At 41.5% G+C, this 22,144-nt stretch overlaps 2 protein-coding genes across 3 annotated transcripts in view; one reads left to right on the top strand and one right to left on the bottom strand.

Annotated features, from left to right (window-relative positions):
- Positions 1-22,144, bottom strand: part of LOC309702569 (uncharacterized protein) — a 1,256,944-nt gene that overhangs the window by 218,059 nt on the left and 1,016,741 nt on the right.
- LOC309702615 (uncharacterized protein) overlaps positions 1-22,144 on the top strand; it is a 98,266-nt gene that overhangs the window by 58,393 nt on the left and 17,729 nt on the right. Inside the window, exon 1 of one of the 2 annotated variants that reach the window (XM_082527249.1) lies at positions 18,553-18,627. The exons of the other annotated variant lie outside the window; for it this stretch is intronic. The gene's annotated coding sequence lies outside the window, so the exon portion shown is untranslated. Of the gene's footprint in view, positions 1-18,552; positions 18,628-22,144 lie in introns of those variants that run through there. 2 annotated transcript variants of the gene reach the window in all.

Genomic DNA, 22,144 nt, shown 5'->3' with positions numbered 1-22,144 from the left:
TCCCCTGCAGAATTGGTTTTCCCTGCGTCAGGAGCAGCACTGGGCTGTCCTCTTCTCTCAGTGTCCTTTTGTTGTCTTGAATTCCAGCAAACACAGTCTGTTTCTTCTCTGTTTCTCTTCAGTATTTTCCTTTTGGATCAAGTCCCAGCCTGGCAAAATACCACCTTCAGTGCCTTTAAACAGTCATGTCACACTGTTCTTACCAGCCTGCTGTCCACCGTGCATGTTTCATCACGTGGTTTCTTCTTTTCTGTTGATCCTCTCAGTCATCTCTTTCAAGATTACTCCAAGCATGGCAAATCTGACAATCAATGTCCAGTGCTTTACCACCGTTCATTATCCCACTGTTCAACTGCCCAGCCTGTAATTTACAGTACATGTTTCCACCTCGTGGTTCCTTACATGCTGCTGCTGGTGTCGTCAGTGTGGTTTCAGTTGCACTGTCTTTTGGCTGCTGTTAATTCTTGAAGTCCACGATGTTCTGTCGGTCTTCATCAGGAGATTAACTGTCCTTTGAGCTTCTTCTCAGGATGGGGACAAGTGCGAGGTCAAGCTGTAAAATTTTAAGCCAAAATCTGGCCTGTTTTCTCCCAATTATGCTACTCTAGTGGTTTTGGCGCCGTACTCAAAATTCCAGGTTGAGAGAAGTCCACCTTTATTTATCTGTAATCTGTGTTGACACACTAAAACATACAATTAATATCCTTTTCATTTCTTTTCTCAAAACCTCCATACTTAATCTGCCTAGAGTTTAGCTCATCTGTTTCTCTCTCTGGGTGCTCACTCGTCACCTTATATGGGCATGCAAACTTCCTGTCACCCACACCATTTCCTGTTACACACACACAGCACGCAGCTGCTCAGAGCAGCTCAAGCTGCTTTGCTGTTTCTCCAGGCTAATCAAACTTATTTTGTATTTACAATCTACAAACCCTCTGTAATTCTACTAACTTTTGATCTAAAATGTAGCATCATTCACACAATGATTTCATAATCCTCTCACACACACCTTTTAAATAAACTAAACTCTTATAACATCACTCATGCATCTCTTAAATTAAAAACACTTTCAAACTTTAAAACATCCTACTTTAAATCACCAAAGAAATACCTCTCACACCTTTATTCATCATTCAAAACCTTCTAGTCACCGCATTCACACTTAAAGTGTGACTAGAGTTGAGGAATATAACTCAAAACACACTTTTCTAAGAGTATTTTAGACATGCTTGTCATGATCAAAAAGAGCAAGTAAACAAAAACAAACAAAAAATTGAAACCTCCATTAATTCTCACCGCACACACAAGAAATTAAAAATAAAACACACCAGCAACTAATGCTGGAGAAAAGTTACTACTGAAAGTAATGTGTTAGTCTTAAGTATATACAGTGCACTCAATATATTTATATATCTACATCCAAACTCAGTCAATTACTATACATCCACTACGGCAACTCAAAACTTTATTTATAGTCCTCTAATAAACATAAATGGCATTTTAAACACACACTCAACAATGTTTGCAGCAGTATTTGTAAAACCAACTGTGGCCTAAACAGTTCACTGCTTACTCATTTGCATTTTCACACTCACACACACCGTCTAAAAATAGCAGCAGGCAGTCAGTGCATTACTGACTCGACACACAGAGATCTCTCACACCAAATTTTCTTATTCTATATTACAACGACGTCTTATATTTACAACCACTGTCAGATCTGTCAGCTTTAGCGCCTACACAATTTAGACAAATTTAAAATAACCGCCCAGCGGATGAACTCCCTGAGTTTTTTGCGACCAATTCACCAGTATCTGTCCAACAGTTTCTGGCCTCATCTCTAAAGTCCCTAACTCAATTTAAAAGTGTCCAACACCCAAGGTCCAACCTTTGCTGCCCAAAAAAGCGCAGATACCGTTCCAAACGGTAAGGAGACTCTAACTCCTAGCTTAATTCCAGGATGCCCTGTACCCCACAGTTAAGCCAAACTGAACTAACCCTGTTCGCCGACAGGTCAATGTCGCGCGTCCACGACAAGGAGGGAGCGTAACCTCCGGGCTCTGCGCTTCCTAGAACCCCCTCGGTTCCGTTCTAAAATAATTTATAATACTTTGGAACAACAGTAAAACACCCAACAAAGTGTAAGACTGAAGCAGGTCCAACCTTATAACCAAAAAATAACCAAATTCCCTAAGATAGTAAAATCATTGAGCAGTCCAACTGCTTACCACGGTCCTAACCGTATTAAATCCTTTTAGCGGTCCAACCGCATTCAATCATTACCAGCAGTCCAACTGCTTTTAAATCCTCAGTACTGTCATGAGATTCTCATCAAAATCAAAGCAGACATTTACCGGCAACTTTTACTGAATAGACATTTAATTTTATCATCCAATTCAGCACACTTCGGATAAAATCAACAGGCCTGTGCCTACCTCTTTTTAAAGGCGCCTGTCCCCTCAGTTTGGTTGCCGGGTCACGCCTGCCTGTCTGACCACAACGGACCATACATCACCGTCTACACCTCCAATCCTCCCTCCTCAACCACCGGACGAAGCCCCCAAATGTTAAGGTTCACAATTGAGGAGGGAGAGTACAAACCACCCATGGTCCAGAAGGTCTTGGTCAAACAATGATTTTAATGAACACACGTGTGGGAAGACACTCTGTACGCAGACAGCCAGTAGTCCTCGACTTAATCAAAGCATGAACAGATATTTTATAGCATCAGGGTTTGATTTACTGACGCCCCTTCATGCGTCACAGATACATTTTATACATAGATTTATACAAGATGATCTTCTGGCTTTTACCCCAGAAGATCATCTTCTATTTTCATGGCTGGCCCTTCCTGTCTACCTTTCAGTTCTTGTCTTGTTCCTCTTTCTTGCCGAGACAACAAGGAACGGTTCCTCTTTTACCGAGACACTTTTGCAGTTACAGCCAGACATGAGTAACCTCTTCTCTAAATAAATCTAACTAATGTGTGTGTGTGTGTGTTGACCTCACATGCTCTCTGTGTCACCTGTTGCACTTCTGACCTTTCACCAGAACGGAGGCTCACTGAGACTATGTGTATGTCTTCTACTAAATAAATGTTTTAATCAAGAACCTCTACTAAATATAATAACTGTGTGCATAAGCATCTTAAGGCCTTCTTAAAGCTATCTGTTACTTTGTTAAAGCAATGATCATTTTAAATAACCTAGTGATTCAAATGGCCTCGTCTGGCCTGCTCCTCAGAATAACTTAGACTTTGCTTTCACTTCTGCAAACTTTCTGCAACTTCCTGTCAGCCTGCAACTTAGTCTTTCTGAGAGAGACACTGTTTAAACCTCTAAATGCAATATAAACTACAGATTATATTCTTAATGCAATAGTACTGATGACAATTATTTAACAATAGCGGTAAAATAATTTCCCTGCTCCACAAACTCCGACCACGTAAGCTAGCACAATCATTTTTTTGCACATGAAACCGGAGGAGTTGTGCTCACATTTTATCCCATCAGCTTGTCCTAACTCATGGTTTCTTTCCACATATAGCTTGGCAGGCTTTTGGTGAGCCGCTGGGTTCTGTGTAATAATCATCTCAGCATTTTACAATAGAATAGCTCTTTATTAGCTCTTCATTTATTGTTATTGTACATGAAACAAAGAAGCTGTGTTTCTCATTTGATGCTAGCTTCATGTTCATCACGATCATTTTCTAAAGAGCTGATATTGAGAACATTTACTGCACTGGGTGCACATCCTGTCTACATTTCTCTGTATGTGCTGTGTTTGTCTTTGTTGTCTTTTCATATTTCATCTGTTTGTAGGCCCAGTGAAAGATATGAAGCAGAAATGGTGTCATTAGGAGAAGAACATGAGAACAAGGCCGGCGAGGAGGCAGCAGCTCTTAAAGATGAAACACAGCAGCTTAGCCCTGAGCTCAGAGAGCTTCACATGAAAAAGCTCCTCAAGCAGATCCTGTCAGAGGTTTGTCATCAACAGGAGGAACTGTTAACATCATAGGATGAAGATGCTGTCAGCTGGATGAAGAAGGTTATTTAATGGCAAACGTTCACATTGAAGTCAAATTGTTGTCGCTTTGAACAGATTCATGTACTGATCGTCTCCAGAATGTTAGAAGAGCTTCAATGAATCATTAGAAACAACTTACAGCTGCACAGTTGTGTCAAACACATCTTTGTGTCATTGTGGGATTTTTGTGTTTCTACATGTGACACACGTCTAAAACATGCACACAATTTGAACACAAAACAGGGACATTTGTTACCACAGCCAGATGCTGAGAGCCATTTCCTTGTAGTCCTGTGTCTATATATATGAACCATTCGATGTTATTGGAATGATTCTCAGCTTTGATAGTTTCATGTATGTTTAGCTGGACGGCTGTTTGATCCTTGACATGTTTAAAGGTGTCCAGTCCTGAGAAACATGGGGTGGAAACAGCTGTGGTGTCATTGGACTGTCACAAAGACAGAAGTGCATGAAGTGAGCAGCCAAGGAGTCACAGACACATTTGCACATAGAAAGCTGAATTTGTCATATGCCACAGTGAACTCACTGTTCAGTGTTTTTCAGGAAGCTTCTTAACTGCCTCTGCTGCCAAACCAGCAGCTGATGTCCTTGAGAAGAAGCTGAAGAAGTCTTCAACAACAAATACAGGAAGTGGACTTTCAAATACTAGATTCACTTTAGACTCACACAAGAAATGACTCAACTAGCTGTGTTTGATTGACTCCTTTGACTATATGAAAGGTCAGTGTGTGTCTGTACACAGATTGTTGTGTTGTACTATTATTCAGTTGTGTGCTGAATGGTTTCAAATGTCTGCATCTCAGCTGTGATGAGGCTGGGGGTCATGGGAGGCCACCATAGCAGTCTCTTCAAAATCATGACATCATCATAAATGCTGCTGGACTGTCTGATGGGCTGACGGTGAAAAAGCCATCGGGAAGGAAACAGAAGACATTTCAGAGGCTGCAGCAGATTTCTTTGATTTGGGGCCTTTTTCAGCTTTATTGGACAGAGCAGTGAAGATAAGTGACAGCAAAGCAGAGGGAGAGAGAAAGGGGACGTGGCCCGGGTCAGAATCAAACCAGGCCAGCTGCTCTCCACCTCGTGGCACATGGTCACCTGCTCATCCTAGTGAGCTCCACCAGCAGCCCTTTCACACACTTTACACTGTCAAACACTGTGTGTGGACCTCAGCTAACAACAGGCTACATTTAAGTCTGGACTACATGCTTTTATATTGAGGAGATTTTTCACTGTTTTTATTCCATCAGCAGCTCAACATCATGAGCAGCTTTGACATAAAGACATCAAACTCAAGCTGACTTTAAACTACTTTTAATACAGGAGCTCAAAAACAACAACATCTTTATTATATATCAGGACAGAAAGTCATTTCATCTCAAATGGAAAACAGCTTTATTTGGAATAACCGGCACTATCAACTGGTTTGGGATCTCCATCAGTTTCATGTCTTTACAGCTTCTCCAACAAAGTTCCTGTAAAATCAGCATTTTTGTCTTTATTGGTTTGATTGGGACTGAATAATCAATCACTATCTGCTGTCATCTAAAGAACAAAATGATGTTTATATGGGTCAAAAAGCTCCAGATGTTGTCGGCTTCACAAAGAAAACAAAGAACTTAAACACAAAGTGTTTGGAGCCAAAATGTTCCCAAGCTGCTCTTTTTGAAATGGCAGAGGTACAGTGGTGTCTAACAGCACACTGTGGAAGGCAAACATGTTATTGTTGGATGAAACTTCATGAATCCTTTGTAGATTTGAGCTGTTGGAGCCTTTCTTTTCTCTTCAGGTGTACAGATGCTGAGGAGGCAGGTGAAGCAGGTGGAGCTGTTGTGATGCTGGCAGAGGGTGTGTCTTAGTAACTCTGTGAGGCAGAACTGGATCCAACATTGTGGATGTGTTGATGTTGGAGCCATTAAGAGTCTCTGGCCACACTGTAGGATTTCCCTTTGATCCACTGTGGGGGCATTTTGGAGTCTGTCAGTGAAACTCTTCATATTTGTGTTTGACTCCAGTTTATAGAAACAGAGAAATGTGTCATGCTTTTGTTCGGCCTCCACAAATATACACATTTGTTCATTGGTTGGACTTTTTGTAAGGAGACACATTGAAAACCATGTTAATAAGATCTTGTTGTTTCCTGTGGATCTGACACAGAGAGTGGACTTCAGTCAGAAAGCGTCGAAGAGATTTTAGAGGCCGTGTGTGGCAACAGGAAGTTTCTGTATGTTTGCTGATCTTACATGTGGAAAACAACACGTGATGTTTGTGGAGTTCTACAATGATTGCAGCTGCCGTCATAGGCAACTCTCGCATTTAAGTTCATTTTATTAGATAGTTAAGTTTGAAACAATAAGTAGTTGAAACAGGGGCAATTCTAGGATCAGAGCTTTGGGGGTGCTGACCACCAGGAGAGCTGCCCAGCCAGGCAAGATAAACTTTACTTGTCACGATGAGACTTCTTCCCCATCTCTGTCAGTCCCTGCATCCCTAAATGCCTCCAGTTGTCCCGAGTTCTCTCTGACTGTCTCCTTGGTGCATTTAAACCCCTGTTCCTCCCTGTCCTCATCGTCTGTTGTCTTCGTCTCCGTTATCAGTCATCATAATTTTACCATCTCTGTGCAAGTCTGCAAATTTCTTTATTAAATCATAAGATTCTTAAATTCATCAAGTCTCTCTGTGCCTGGGTCCTCGTCACAAAACATGACATCACTGTTTTGTACATTTTAACACAATTCAATCCCAACATTTGTGAAAGAAAAGCAAAACACTATTTTTGAAAAGTCTGTAACAAAACCATCAAATCTGATAAAGGTTATTTAAATGCTGCTAAAGAAGAATGAATTAGAATAAAAGAAATACATATCCTAACCTTAATTACTGGGGGAGAATAATGAATGATGCTCATAGTGAGTAAAAAGTAAACTGAGTGCATTTTTAGACAGAGATTCACTTTTAATGTGTGTGTATAATATAATACAGATGCATAAAAAACACTCCCGAAACAGAATAAATTATTACAAATAAAATATTACAAAATATTTAAAAAATATATATAAAAATGGAGGCAACTTTGCCTGTGGTAGAATGTATACAATGTATGAAAAAATCTTTACTGCAGATGCTAATTTTACTAATTTAATAATACAAATTTTGTGTTGTAAGATTTATGAGTTTCATGCTTTCATAGTGATCCTTAGGAGAGCTTGACATTTTTATCAGGTGGTCCACACTGTAAAAAGTGTGAGAAACACTGATAAGTGTCTGTGTGCTTTTGGAAAACATTTAAAGCTGCAGTACAGAATCTTTGAAATAAGCTTAAAACATTTTTAGAAACAGAGCTTCTGCTTCTCTTTACAGCTCCTCACTCCACCAGGGCTGTTTGGCGCTTTCTGATAGTGTGCAAATGTGGTGCACGTACTGCGGCAGTCATACAGACAACTGGACGGTCCAAAAGTTGGCCTACCTATTACTGGCTGAGGTTTTAGTAGAGTTGTGGCTGAACCACATAAAAATATATCATTAATTTTAATCTCCCCGATCACTGATCATGTTATGTTGGAATGTTGTTAAAGAGGGTCAAAAATGTTTCAACCCAGTTTGTTTTGCAGATTCTGTACAGCAGCTTTAATATAGGGAGGACACAACTTCCAGATTGTGAGTAAAATCAGGTTTTTTTTTTCTTTGTCAGTTTAACAGTTTCTGTTGTGCCTGTCACTGCTCCCTGTCTGTTTGCTTACCTGCTTCTTCCTGACCTTGTGCTTCTCCTCACGTTCCTCTCTTTCCTCTCTCCCTCTCTCCCTCTTTGGTCTGACAATCATACACAAATAGATTGTATTCAATTAGATGAAAAATTACATTAATATGAAAAAAATACTATAGGGCTTTGGAGCGTGATGTCACGGGGGTGGGCGTGGAAAGGATTTTGGCCCGATCTGCCATTTTGGGGGTCTAGCGCAAGTGAAAAGGGAGCGAAGGCACACACAACAGCCATGGTTCGTGTGGTCGGCTGCAATGTTCGATCACACGACCGGCAAGAGAATAAGCTTGAAAAGGGTTTATCTTTTCATTCTTTCCCAACCTGGAAGCAACATGAGGCAGCTCGTGTATCGATGTTACCAAACGAAGGCGTCCAGCCTGGAGAGCAGCTGTGAGACGAGCTGACGTGCAGTTCTCTTCCATCTCCAAATATCTGTTGGTGCTCCAGACATTTTCATTCCGGTAAGTTCTAAATATGTTCATATCTTTATAGCCTATTAGTTTTATTTTCTATGCGCTCTGAGCTCATAGCAAATTAGAACAAACATCCTACTGAGTGATTTTGCAGAACTACCTTCTATTTATAGAGTTGCTAATTATTTGGCATTATTGCAGCAAACCAGCCGATAAAATGGATGAAACACATCATGACTGAGTTCCAGCGCAACACAAGGGACCTGCTTCAAACAACCACCATGCCAATCAGATTACTTCTTCCATGTGAGGGTGAAGAGGTGACCCTCCTGGATAAGATGGTGAAGGTTTGCTGCGTTTTGGTGAACAGTGTGGTAGTAAAACCAGGGAAGAATGAAACCTGCTCCTGTTAAATATTCTCAAGTCTTGTGCTGTTAAAATTGCTGTATTTTTTCAAAAGATACAGTAAATAAAGTAATGTTAGTAGTGGGTGATATCATGTAAACACTCATGATTTTGTGTAAACATTTTGTCATTTGTAAACTATAAATGACATGGATTCTACATTGGAACTGATGTGATGTTCTATAAGGTGGTTTTAATAAAAAAAAAAAGAGGCAAAAATTAGTTTGTTTCTTTATTCAACTTTTGAACAGTGGGACTCAGTCAGTAGATATTCAGTAAATGCAAATTATTTACACGGCAGTGCACTACAGGCATAAATCTAGACCCTTAGATAAAACATTATGGGTCATTCCCACAACCCACAGCTTTACTGTGTTCCAGCAAAGTATCCAATAGCAGTGACAACTCCTCCACAGTAGCAGGTGGGATTTTTCTGTTTTGAGGAAGGCTCCTTTTACCTGTCACTACGGATGGTCTGTTTATGTTTTGATCAAGAGCCTTTTTTTGGGCAGCTGAAGAGGAGAAGTCCATCTTATGGCCAACCTCTGGCTGTATCTTGGTCATATTACCCAGCAAAACCCAGTATGCAGGTTCATCTGTAACAGCCCTTGTGCCACAGATCAACACTGTTGCTTCTACTTTAAACAGAAGAGCAGTGACATGGCTGCAGGTCTCTGCGACTCCGGCCATACAGGTGCAGTGGGCGGCTTCAACCTTCCCTGTGATGCTCACAGTGACCCATGGCTGCAATGCTGGTTCATTCAGTCTTAGAGTGCAGGACCTGAAACACACACAGACAAAGTTCATTTAAATACATAGAAACAGAATAATGTGTACAATGTGCAAGAAAAGGTAAACACATATGGGACAAATGGAGAGCATTGCAACTGCTCCTCCACTTTGTCACAGTGCGACTGTTGTTTGTAAATGAAAACTTATCCCAACTACATGTGCTGCTGACCTTTGACCTTTTCTTTAGGTGCACAGAGGCCAGAGGAGTCTGTGGAAACATCCAGAACTGAGGCAGTGCTACAGATGTCTTCAAATAAAGTGGTGTATTATCCATGGATGCGTTCCATTCCTGTTTAGACCTGCTCGCTGTCAATGGGCTTCTTTCCATTTCAGACTGCCGGTGGTCGGCTGGAATCTAAACTCAACATGGCTCCTGTGTTAGAAGAGCCTCTGATTTTAAATATGCACATTGAATAGTTTCTTTCCAGCACTATGGAGCTACCAGCCCAGTATATGTAGCCCACAGTAGATGGAGTTTTCAAGCTGGACTGACAAACATCAGGACTCATGTGATCCCTACATGTGGACCTTTCACAGATGGATCCAAGTGCAGATTCAACTCTGCATTACATTTGACTTCAGCTGTTACACACTTTCATTTTCTAGCTGTGTCACTTCCTGCTTTTTGGATCAGATAGTTTATCCATGTCCACAAATGTTTGGCTGCATATTTTTATCATCTATATTTTCCAGTCTTCATGCAGCCGATATTTCATGTGAACTCCAATCTGACACCTGCCATCACGTTTTCAGGGTTAGTTCAGTGTTGGACATGTAGGACAAACAGCAGCACATGTTCTCTAAATGTTTGCAGTCATTTTTAAATGAAGCTGATACTACATGAGACATTTTCCACATTTATTGTCTTTGAACAGAGAATAATAAAGCCATCAAACATATACAGGCTTCTGCAAATACAAACTTCTGTGGTGCATTTGATGACCTGCAGAGGAGAACAAGTCGGGCTTTTCAGCCCTAACACAACCTCTTTGTTCTCAATACTACAAAACCTTAAAAGGCTGATATGCAAGTTTGCATGAATCACCAACACAGTTGTGTTTGTTTCTAGTGTAGTTATAAATAAGGTGATCAAATATCTGCTGACTGATTAGATCCAGTATCTATTACAGATGAACTGGATATCACAGCATGTTGTTAATCCGTCATATCAAACTAAACAGTGTTGCTGGTGTAAATATCCTCCAATAAAGTCAGATGGGCTGAGGGCTGCTGTTGCCAGGTAACAATGATGTCACACTGGATCTTCTGATCTTGAGCATCGTAGCGCTCGGAGTCTGATGTTGGCTCATGTGTTGTTAAACACCAACATGACGTTCTACTAGTCACGGCCTCACCTTCACCCACTGATGCTGATCACACAGACCCACTAATAGAACTGTTTTATCAGGTTTATGCAGCATCACCATTAATGTCACATTTAATCAGACCACATTTACATTACAAGCCCACTACAACCATTATCAACATGTTAAATTACATTATACATCTGCAGTGATTTAAAGCACCACTATTTTAACCTGATTCATTTTTTCCACCTTAACAGTTCATTCCTCAAATCAAACAAGATATTTGACTCTCAGAAAATGTACCAACAAATATTTTTGCAATAAAATATTTATTTTTCAGCTTTTACAAGTGAAATCAAACAAGTGTATTTAACACTGAAACCAGAGTGGAAGCTGCTCATATAGAGTCCAACCCAGGCTAAAAGTAAGCTGAGTAGAGCATCATCATCAAAGTGTCGGCTCTCTGAACACGGTGCAAGATCGCCATCTGCAGGACAAAACTAGTTTTTCTCCTCGTCAACATCAAGATGACGTCATCGTACAGCAAAACGTGCAGATCAGGTGACATGACTGTCTGAGAGGCGGAGTTAAACTGTGGCAGGTAAGCATGCGGAGGAGGAGCAATAACATGACGCTGGAACATCATCATTGCATTATACAGTTTCCTCTCTAACTGGACGCAGCTGTGAACAAGAACAGCTGTGGAACCAGGGTCCTGAGTGGCATCTATGGATGAATGCAGGTCAGTGTGTTGCTGGTGGAGGTGATGAATCACAGGGTCCATCTCACGTTGGAGTCACAGATTCTCTTCAGCTGCTCTGCTCTTCAAATGTAAGGAATCAACGGCTCTCCTTTTCAGCTCTGTTGGAATATCACCTTCTTCTGTCTGAGAAATGTTAATGAAACAAACCTGACAAAACACAAACAGCAGCAGTAACAGTAAATTGCACTTATACATTCACTGAAAACCCACATTTGAACTCTACCTACTTGTTCATCGAGGCATGAGCCCAAGGGCAAGGAGACTTCACAGACATGTTGAAATTGTGATGTGAAGACGGTGGACTGTGGTGGCCACTGCAGACTGTTGGACTCTGTTACAATCTTCTTCAGTCTCTGTTACAGACGTGGATTTGATTGGACAGCTTTATAGCGACTCCCTGTCTGTCTCAAACAAAGCATTTACATTCAAAAAGACATTTACAGAAAACACCAACAACACATGATATTATTTATTATATATTATAATCATTTATTCATATTTATTTTTCAATGAAGATGACAACCAACTGGAGCTTGAATCATTGAATTTACACCAAGCACTTCAGATATATTTGAAGATTTCTACATTTTATAACTAGTGACAAAAATTCTTTGTGTTGTCAATAGAGACACATTAAAGCAAACTTTGCTTGATGACAATAAGCTCAGTTAAATCAGTACAATAAGTGTGGAGCCCTTCCCTGAGAACGTGTCTGCGTAGGTTCTCAGTCATCCAGGTCATGGTAGTCGAAAGAAGCAACCACAACCTCCCTGCAGAACATTTTGCAAAGTGAAATTTGTTTATTGTCCCATCAACAGTTTACCTGCAGAATGGGTACAAATATCCTTTCTGTGAGGAAGTGACGCAGAAAATACAATGTTTCCCTCTGTGACAATGAAAAAGTGCTTGAGATTGAGTAGAGCGATCCTTCTTCCTTGCTTCATTTCTTGCTCGCAGTCTCTCAGCGTTGACTGGAAAATCAAATCAGACTCACACCATCTGCTTGTAATGTGGGCGTGTCTGTCAGTAGTTTGAAGAGAACTCTCTGGCCTAAACACAATAGGAAGATCAACACCGCCCCAAAACAAACATTTCCAGATTAGATGAATGGCACCGTAATTGGAAATGGTAACATTAACACGTTAACTTCCTGTGTTTGGTCTGCAGTGGGTGACTCGTGATTCAGGGATCTACATTTAAAAACGCACATGTAAAACTGACAGCAAGGTTTTCCCATCATATAGTCGACATAACTAAGCACAACTGTTAACCTTTATGTTTGCTAACATTTGAACTCTTACGATTGGAATATCAACAAAACACTAAATATAGTTTAATTCAATCCTACCTGAGCTGGTTGAATTGAACCAGTTTCAAATTCAAGTTCAAATTGTATTTATCACACACACAAAACCATACACAGTATGACATGAGGTGAAATGCTTGTAGCTGTGCAATGCCCGACCAGTTTCATGACATACTTCCTCTTCCATCTGGGAACAGAATCTAAAGACAGGAAGTAGCCACTGTCAGCTTCCTGAGTACCCAATAAGAAACAAATCAGGCAAAATCAACAAACCTTTGGGTCTCGTTTTCAAAAGTGCATGTTTGTCAGCTTCTGTCTCTCTTTCCATCCACTGTTGGATGTCTTGTTCTGAAATAGTCACCTGGACAAACATGGAAGAGAAAAGATTCACTTGCGACTACAAGCATACGTTCCATTAAAGTCGGGTTTCTCGGGGACTCTTTCAGGATGGCAGAAATCTCCTCCTCAGCAGACTTGTGACCTTCTCCTCTTTGTCCCATCTCTGAAGGAGCTGCACTTCTATCAGTAGGAACTGTCAGCTCTCTCAGTTTGAATGTAAACGAGTCATTTTAACTACTAATACAGAAACATGTGTACCTAGATCCGATGACTTCCTCCTCCCATAATGCAATAATGCATCAGTCAGAAGGTCCAGTCGATCTGATGGAGTCATCTCTTTGTGACTCCTGCAGATCTTCTGAGGAAGGAGCAGAACCTCTCCATGCCTTCTCCATCGTTCAGCCCAAACCCAGGAAGCCGTCGTGTGCTCTAAAAGATTTCTGATTAACACATATTTACTGTTTACTGTACAAGAGTTTATCAAAGTATGGACTGAATAGTGTGTGCATGTGCTTAGGATGACATGTGTGTCAGTTTGTGTACATTGACCAATAAATCATAGCTGGCACTGCAGTTTATGTCCATAAACATGGACAGCCAGGGAAATACCTCGAGGTGTTCCTCCTCCATTTGTCTGATAAACACCAAACAGTGTTTTATAAACAGGAAATGTTGTTCTTGTGTCATATAGCAAAAGAAAATACTCACATGTATATGTGAGGACGGCACACACACGGTGTCGTATATGAAATTCAGCTTGATGTTCTTGTCCTGGTATCTTTTCACCAGCTCACTGATGACATACGTTGGATCTGCTCTCCTGTTTAAAAAAAAGATCATCTCAATGGTTTCGAGTCGATAAGAGAAATAATGTTTTTGGGAAACATTTGGTGACATTGTTGACTGTAGGTTAATGACGTAAGCATTGATTAACAACTCAGCGTTCTCCATGAATCATGTTCAAAAACATAAAGGGAATTTCATGACGACAGGAGGCTCCAAATACACCAGTTACACCAGTTACACCAGTTACATCCTGTCTTTTTGGCTGGTTTTGTGACTGAAGTAAATTTCCAGCTTTAAAGTTGCTACAATCCTAATTACAAAAGGAAATAGTAGTCCTCAATCAGCCATAATAACTTTAACATGACAGAAATTATCTTTAAAATAAAATAAAAAATAGGGGCGTGTGTGTGTACGGGGGGGGGGGGGGGGGGCACTCAACATCTGCACATTCAAAAACATCTGTTTCCATCACAAATACTTCAAATGTTGTCTCTTACATAACCAATCCATTTAAAACTATGACTTATTTAGGAGAACACCTCACTAGTGATGGAGCAGTGACATGAAATTTCCTTCAACATTTCCTCAGCTCAGCTGGTTTGGAGCTATCAGGATGAGACTGCAGATATTCCTCTACATCTTTGTCTCTTACAAACATGATATTTCCATGAAAGCGCTCAATAATACTTCTTCTTTTTCTTCCAAGACCAAAGTCGGCATCCATGGTCACAATCATTGTGCCATCAGTCTGAAACCAAACATCAACACTGGTTCATCCATTTCTGTCATTGATGGAACCAAATCTTATGACAGGATTATTAACTTGGTTGGTAGATCATTAGATAGCACCTCACAGACTGATCACCAACCCACTCCAGTGCACATGAGAGTAGAAAATATGATCTAGTGTCAACATTTATGGACTTTTTAGCCTGAAACATTTTTATATAGAGAAATGTGTCAAATGCTGTTAAACTGTAGGAACTGCATTGTGTTGCACTGAGGAATGACACTCTAGTGTCCTCAGTTGTTGGTGAAATACTGAGATATGAACCTGCTCGTTTGAAGCTTTAGGAGTAAAGAATTATTGTCAATGTATGAAGACAACAATGATTTTTTTGGATTAGCTACAGAAACATGAATTTATATCAATCGATGATACAGCAGCATAACAGAATGACTCATTTCTGATGTTGTTACAATATCAGGTTGGAAAATGTTGAACTTAAAGTATTAAATGACCTCCAGAAAAGTAAGACAGTGAGTGTTCCCACAATTGTTTTTATGAACCTCCTGAGACCCACTGCCCTCATATGGCGACATGGTGATGATGGTAGCTCCACCTTCATCCTCCTCTTGCCAATATATCCACTAACCCTCTGTGCACAATCTGTCTCAGCCTCTCAGACTTTCAAACCTGAGCTGTGCCTGCCATGTACTCATTGCTAAACCTTTTCATTTTGTCCAGTTCAAGCATTTAGAAATAAATAAACACAAAAACACCATTCAAAGATAATTTTTACTTTTTCTACTTATCAGGTACGACCAATCTGAAATATCTTTTGGCGAAATGAACATTATATCCTAAACTTGACCTCAGGCCCATCAGGTTAATGCAGTCATTACATGGACATGTTTCATTTTAAAATGAGATCAGAATAGTTTGGCATTAAGTCATAAATCTGTAAGAACAAACCTGTTTATCTCTCTTGTGTTTACTGCGCGGGTCTGTGATCCTCTGGTAAATGTAGCTGTAAATGTTGTTTTCAAATATAGACGAGTACTGCTGCGTTCATACACCGATGTTCTCCATGTTCTTTGCAAATAATGCAAATGCTTGTGGATGGTGCTGAGGATTTATATGACATCTTTCAGTGAACCCCACAGGCTGAGTTCTTCTCTCTTTGCCTAACTGCTTCCTGTCTCTGAACCAAAAGAGCTCCAAGTCACATTATCCATGTTCTCAAGTGCAAGTGCTGATCCATGTTCTCAGCCAGTGGTGTGACTGGTGTGGGGACAGGTGAACCAGTCTGACTGAAGCTGGGAGGTGAGGACTTCATTCATTTAATAACAGCCCCTCTCGCTCAGTTTTTTCATTCACTCTTGCTCAGATCTCTGCGAACCTGCTCGCAGTGTGTCGCTCAGTGTGGTTTATCATCTTCATCTTAACTTCCTGCTTCTATCATGGTTAAAGCTGATGAATCGTCTGGACATCAAACACTGATGGTGTTATTGGAGCTGAGTGAAGTTTGATGGCTTTATTATCCACGCTGTGACACATGGCAGCTGTCAGAGCAGAACACATGAAGTCAGCAGGTTTAAATTCAGCCTCTGCTTCCTCTGGAGGTCCATGACATCACAGTGTGGCCGCAAAGGGCATCCAGAATCCTAGCCTCCCACAAACATGTCCACCTTCTCCCTGGATTTGAAGCACAGGTGGGCCCACCCTATCCCAAGATGCATTGCAGCGTGGTGGTGGAACATATATTTTGGGTCCAGAGATAGGGCAGCGCTCTCTCTCTAAGTCTTTGAGGATGTTTTCTGTTTGAGTCTGGCTTCAGTCTAATTTAGCAGCTGTGACATCAGAGATTGTAGGGGAGGAACAGCCACACCCACAGGTGAGTTTCCCACCCAGAAACAGAGCGTGAACATCACCTCTGTCTGCGCTGTGTTGGTCACAAGTTTTGTTCTGGGCTTTTAAGTGGAGGGTGGAGCTTGTGAGTGATGGAAGCTGAGAGCGGTGTTTGCACATGCTCAGTGTGACAGGATGTTGGCTGCTGTGTTTGCACATGCTCAGTGTGACAGGATGTTGGCTGCTGTGTTTGCACATGCTCAGTGTGACAGGATGTTGGCTGCTGTGAAAGCTGAATGCTCTCTGGTTAGAAGTGATGTCACACATTAGGATAACTGTGCTAGCTTTCTGTCAGAGTACCAGGGCCTCACTTTGACCACATGACTCTCAGTACACAGCATGATGTGTGCGCTGTAAACAGGAAGCAGAGGAGCAGGACTGAGGTAAACCTCTGAGGGATCAAACTGAGACTGAGCTCCAGATGTTTCCACATGTTTCTGCTCTGTGTGTGTTTGATGATTATTTCAGGTATAGATGATGGAATATGACCAGTCTGATGTCAGCCTGCTTCTCTGACAGCGCCTCACCTCTCTATGCTGCCCCCTGCTGGCTCTTATCATTACTGACTGAGTCCTTGCTGCCACTTTATTAGGTACAGCTTGCTAACACAGGCTCAGACCTGCTTTGCCTTTACAGATACCTTAAACCTTCATGGCTCAGATTCAGCGTGGTGCTGGAAACATCCCTCAGAGTCATGTGATCAGTGACGCCTGCTTCAGCACTGACAGATAGAAAAGTACATCCACATGAACAGGAAATATAATAATAATAATCAAATGCTGATTCTCAGCTTTTCAGCCCTTTGTCTGGATGTTAATCCAGCTGTGTGTGTTTGTGGTGACAGTAAATAAATGTTAGACTTACAGCTCCTGTTTTACTGCATTAAAGTGATCAGATGACTTCAGCGCTTTGACATGGATGGTTGTGAAAGCAGGAAATGACAAATGTAGCACAGCAGCAGTGTTTAACACATCTGAGCTGGAAACAGAAACTCTGGTATGAACATCATTCATAGATCAGCTTCCAGCTTCTTTTGCTCGGCTACATTTTGGATGGATTTGCATTTAAAGATGAGACTGAAATGGTTAGGGTCAGGAGGTCAAAGGTCAGAGCTTCAGTGGGTCTGAGGGCGGCCTCACGCTGGAGAAGGATGAAGGAGTCTGACCTGAGCCAGTGTTTGACATGAACACATCAGCACTGCTGTCAGTGAGCCTAACGACAGCCGTTAGCATCATTTCAGTGTTTCAGTCATAAAAACACTTCCTGTCACTGTGGTGGTTACAGTGACATCATGCAGTTTGTGCTTTGACCTCCAGAGGGCGACAAATCAGCACAGACAGAGAGCTCCATTCAAACTTTGCTTCCAAAAGTAATAATTCTTCAAATATAATCATCAGTGTTTGAGCAGTTATGATATCAGGGACAATCTAGACACGTGTGACAATACTGAACATGTCACATGACACACCTCAAACATCATGTGATCCACTCTCAGTCTGCACTTTGATTCATTACTTCAACAGGTTGAAATGAGCTTTGAAGAAACATTCAGTGAAATAAATCTTTCATGGATTCATGTGAGCAGCAGATGAACTTTGTACCAACAACATCTTCAATAACAGAGTCTGAATGAAGCTCAGGTGTTGATGCTGCTCACTGATTGGACGCTTGGTTTCAGCTCTGCTCTCAGTCTTTACTGCACAGGTGAAGGTAGAAAGTGTGACTGGATCTATAGACTGGAAGCAGAGAAACATGCTGAACATTTGAAGCTTTGTAGCAGAAATGTTCATGTTACAAATACAGCAGAGCTGATCTGGGATCAGTGTGTTCACACCTGCAGCTACAACAAGGTTTCATGTCTCCACACGTCAGCATGTGAACTTTACTCTGACTCGGTCTGAGCAGTCAGGCGGCATATTTTTAAAGTTAACACATCAGCACACACAGAGCTGAGCCCCTCCCACCTGTGCTGAGTTTCAGGTGGAGCCCCGCCTCCTTCCAGGAAGCAGCTTACCTGTGTGTCCGTGTTTAGTGTCCAGGTGTGGAGCGGAGCTTGTTGTTGGTGTGTGAAGAAACTGTAAGTTTACTTTGTTTCCTCCTTTAACAGTTTGTCTTTAGGAACTTTACTTTTTGTTCAGCTCATGTTTGATTTCTTCACACAACAAACTGTGTGTTTGTATTTCCGGTCTCTCCATTAAAGTCAGTGTGTAATGTTTCCTGGCTAACATCAGCTGTGTGCAGCTTAGTTCAGCACAAATCTGCCGCTCCATAGTTCACCTCGTTGGTCACAGCTGGACCAACGAGGCCGAGTGTGTCCGCCACTCTGAGCTACGTTCGTGTTTGTGTACTTGTAGTTTGTACTGTGTCCCAATTAAGAGAGTGCACGCTTGAAGTACGCGCACTACGCGTACTACGTACGGTGCGTACTATAATTACGAGAAGTGCGGAAGTGAGAGGTTTGTGAAATGGGACGGTCTAGCCTTCGTCACGCTGCTCAGGTTGCCTAGCAACCATGATACTAACAGCGAGTAACGTTTCATACAGCTTTGTTTGACAGAAATGAAGGAGAACATATTTTGTACATTTGTTTCTACATGAGTTTTGTGTGATTTGATAAGTATCTGAGGCTGAGACCACAGGACTGTAAAACATGATTGTTGGGCTTCATTTCTGTACTGAACAGTCATTTAAGATTAGCTAGTAAATAACAATTAGCTAATGTTGTTCATGAGACTAAAGTCATCTCACTGTGGTAATGTAAATATAATATGGCCAATATTATATTTATTGTCAGATTATTATGATATATATATATATTACAGCAGTAAGCTTGAACTCTGTGTCAAAGATTCAAGTAGCAGTTATTTATATTTCCTATCACCTTAAATCTTCACTCAAAGACAAGTATCTTTGACAGTTTATATACAGATGTATTATATATAAGAGACAAATATTGTTCTTTTAATATGTTGGCATTACTAAATTTGGCTCAATACTTACATATATGTGTAAAAAGAAAATGTACGAGCTGTGAAAACTGTTTCTGATAGAATGAAGAGTAGACTGATATATGAAATATTCCTTTATTGGGTGAGAAACTCAGACCATGTCATAACTGCTTTAAGTCATACAGAATAGATATCAGAGCCTTAAACAGGCTGACTTCTGCTAAATGGGTCAAACTGGGCAGAAAGTATACAAACACATAACATCCTTATAGAATATGATGTAACACTATAGATCAACTTACCTCAGAATATATAAAGCATATAAACAATTACAGCAATATGATGCAACAAACACAGCAGTGCTACTGATCCAAAATACTCAAAGCTTCATAGAACTGAAACAAACTTATTTTTAGCTCCATTCTGCTGCTGATACAGACTTTAGGTTTCTGAATATTAAACTTGTTGATGCCTTTCATAGTGTGTAACTTGAAGGCCCTGAGTACTTTCTCCCACACTGAAAACACTGGGATGATCACATTATTTGAACATTACCTAATAAGACTGATTCAGCACAGACAGTAATGTTAAACTTTCCTAGCAGTCCTTCACAAACAGGGAACAGTCTGTCTATTCTCTCCATCTGTCAGCTGCTGCTGGCTCTTCCTCCTCCTCTTCCTCACACACTGCTGAGTTTGTCCTGGTGGATCATCAGGGCTGCAAAGCCTCACAGATGATGTGCAGCAGTGGCTCCCTCAGTCTGTCCTCACTCTGGACACTTGCAGTTGTCACACATGGAAATCAAATGTGTGATAAGCTGCAGGATTCAAACACAAGTGTAACTTATAAACACATGTTCATACTTTTATTCCACAATCAGAGAGAAAGAAACAGAGAGAGAGTGCAGGACAGACAGACGGGTGGCAGTCTCAGGTGTACACACTGCTACACAACAGCACAAAAGAAGGAGGATTTAGTGTTTGTGTTATTATGAAACAAGAAGAGTTTCAGATGGTGCAGTCGACACATGTGTGACTCCTGTGATTAAAGCATCTTTCTTTCAGCTTAACGAGTGAACCGTCAGCTCGTTCAAACACACGTTAAAGTCCGTTTGGCTCGACACCACCGAACAGAGGCAGCAATATAACATAGCTAACATTAACAGTGTAGTGAATCCTGCTTGTGCCGTGATGTTCAGGACTGCAAACCGAGCAGCATCACTGACTTTCAGCTTGTTGTGTTTGTGGATATATGACTGACTTTAATTATCCACAAAATCATCACATTCTCTGTCAGATTAAGGTTGACTATACTTATATACACTCAACAAAAATATAAACGCAACACCTTTGTTACTGCTCCCATTCCCCATGGGATGGATGTAGAGACCTAAAATTCATCCCAGATACACAATATAACCATCCCTCCCAAACAGTGGTCACAAATCAGTCCAAATGTGTGGTAGTGGGCACATCTGCTATATTGAGATAATCCATCCCACCTCACAGGTGTGCCACATCAGGATGCTGATCTGACATCATGAGTCAGATCAGCACAGGTGTACCTCAGACTGCCCACAACAAAAGGCCACCCTGGAATGTGCAGTTTTGTCTCACAGCAAAATGCCACAGATGCCACAAGCAATGAGGGAGCGTGCAATTGGCATGCTGACAGCAGGAATGTCAACCAGATCTGTCGCCCGTGCATTGAATGTTCATTTCTCAACCATAAGCCGTCTCCACGGGCGTTTCAGAGAATATGGCAGCACATCCAACCGGCCTCACAACCGCAGACCTCGTGTAACCACACCAGCCCAGGACCTCCACATCCAGCAGGTTCACCTCCAAGATCGTCTGAGACCAGCCACCCAGACAGCTGCTGGAACAATTGGTTTGCACAACCAAACACTTTCTGCACAAACTGTCAGAAACCGTCTCAGGGACGCTCAACTGCATGCCCGTCATCCTCATCGGGGTCTTGACCTGACTCCAGCTCGTCACCGTAACAGACTTGTGTGGGCAAATGCTCACATTCGATGGCGTCTGGCACGTTGGAGAGGTGTGCGCTTCACGGATGAATCATGGTTCACATTGTTCAGGGCAGATGGCAGCTGAGAATGTCCCAGTTCTTGCATGGCCAGCATACTCACCGGACATGTCACCCATTGAGCATGTTCGGGATGTGCTTGACCGGCGTATACGACAGCGTGTACCAGTTCCCACGAATATCCAACAACCTCGCACAGCCATTGAAGTGGAGTGGACCAACATTCCACAGGCCACAATTGACAATCTGATAGACTCCATGCGACGATGTGTTGCACTGCATGAGGCAAATGGTGGTCACACCAGATACTGACCGGTTCTGGGTCCCCAGACCCCCAATAGCGCAAAAAACTGCACATTCCAGGGTGGCCTTTTGTTGTGGGCAGTCTGAGGTACACCTGTGCACTACTCATGATGTCAGATCAGCATCCTGATGTGGCACACCTGTGAGGTGGGATGGATTATCTCAATATAGCAGATGTGCCCACTACCACACATTTGGACTGATTTGTGACCACTGTTTGGGAGGGATGGTTATATTGTGTATCTGGAATGAATTTTAGGTCTCTACGTCCATCCCATGGGGAATGGGAGCAGTAAC

The sequence above is a fragment of the Aulonocara stuartgranti genome, assembly GCF_965226115.1.
Source record: "Aulonocara stuartgranti genome assembly, chromosome: 3".
In the NCBI taxonomy this organism is placed as follows: domain Eukaryota; kingdom Metazoa; phylum Chordata; class Actinopteri; order Cichliformes; family Cichlidae; genus Aulonocara; species Aulonocara stuartgranti.
The sequence above is the reverse complement of the archived record's forward strand: the minus strand, read 5'-3'. Positions and strand labels throughout refer to the sequence as shown.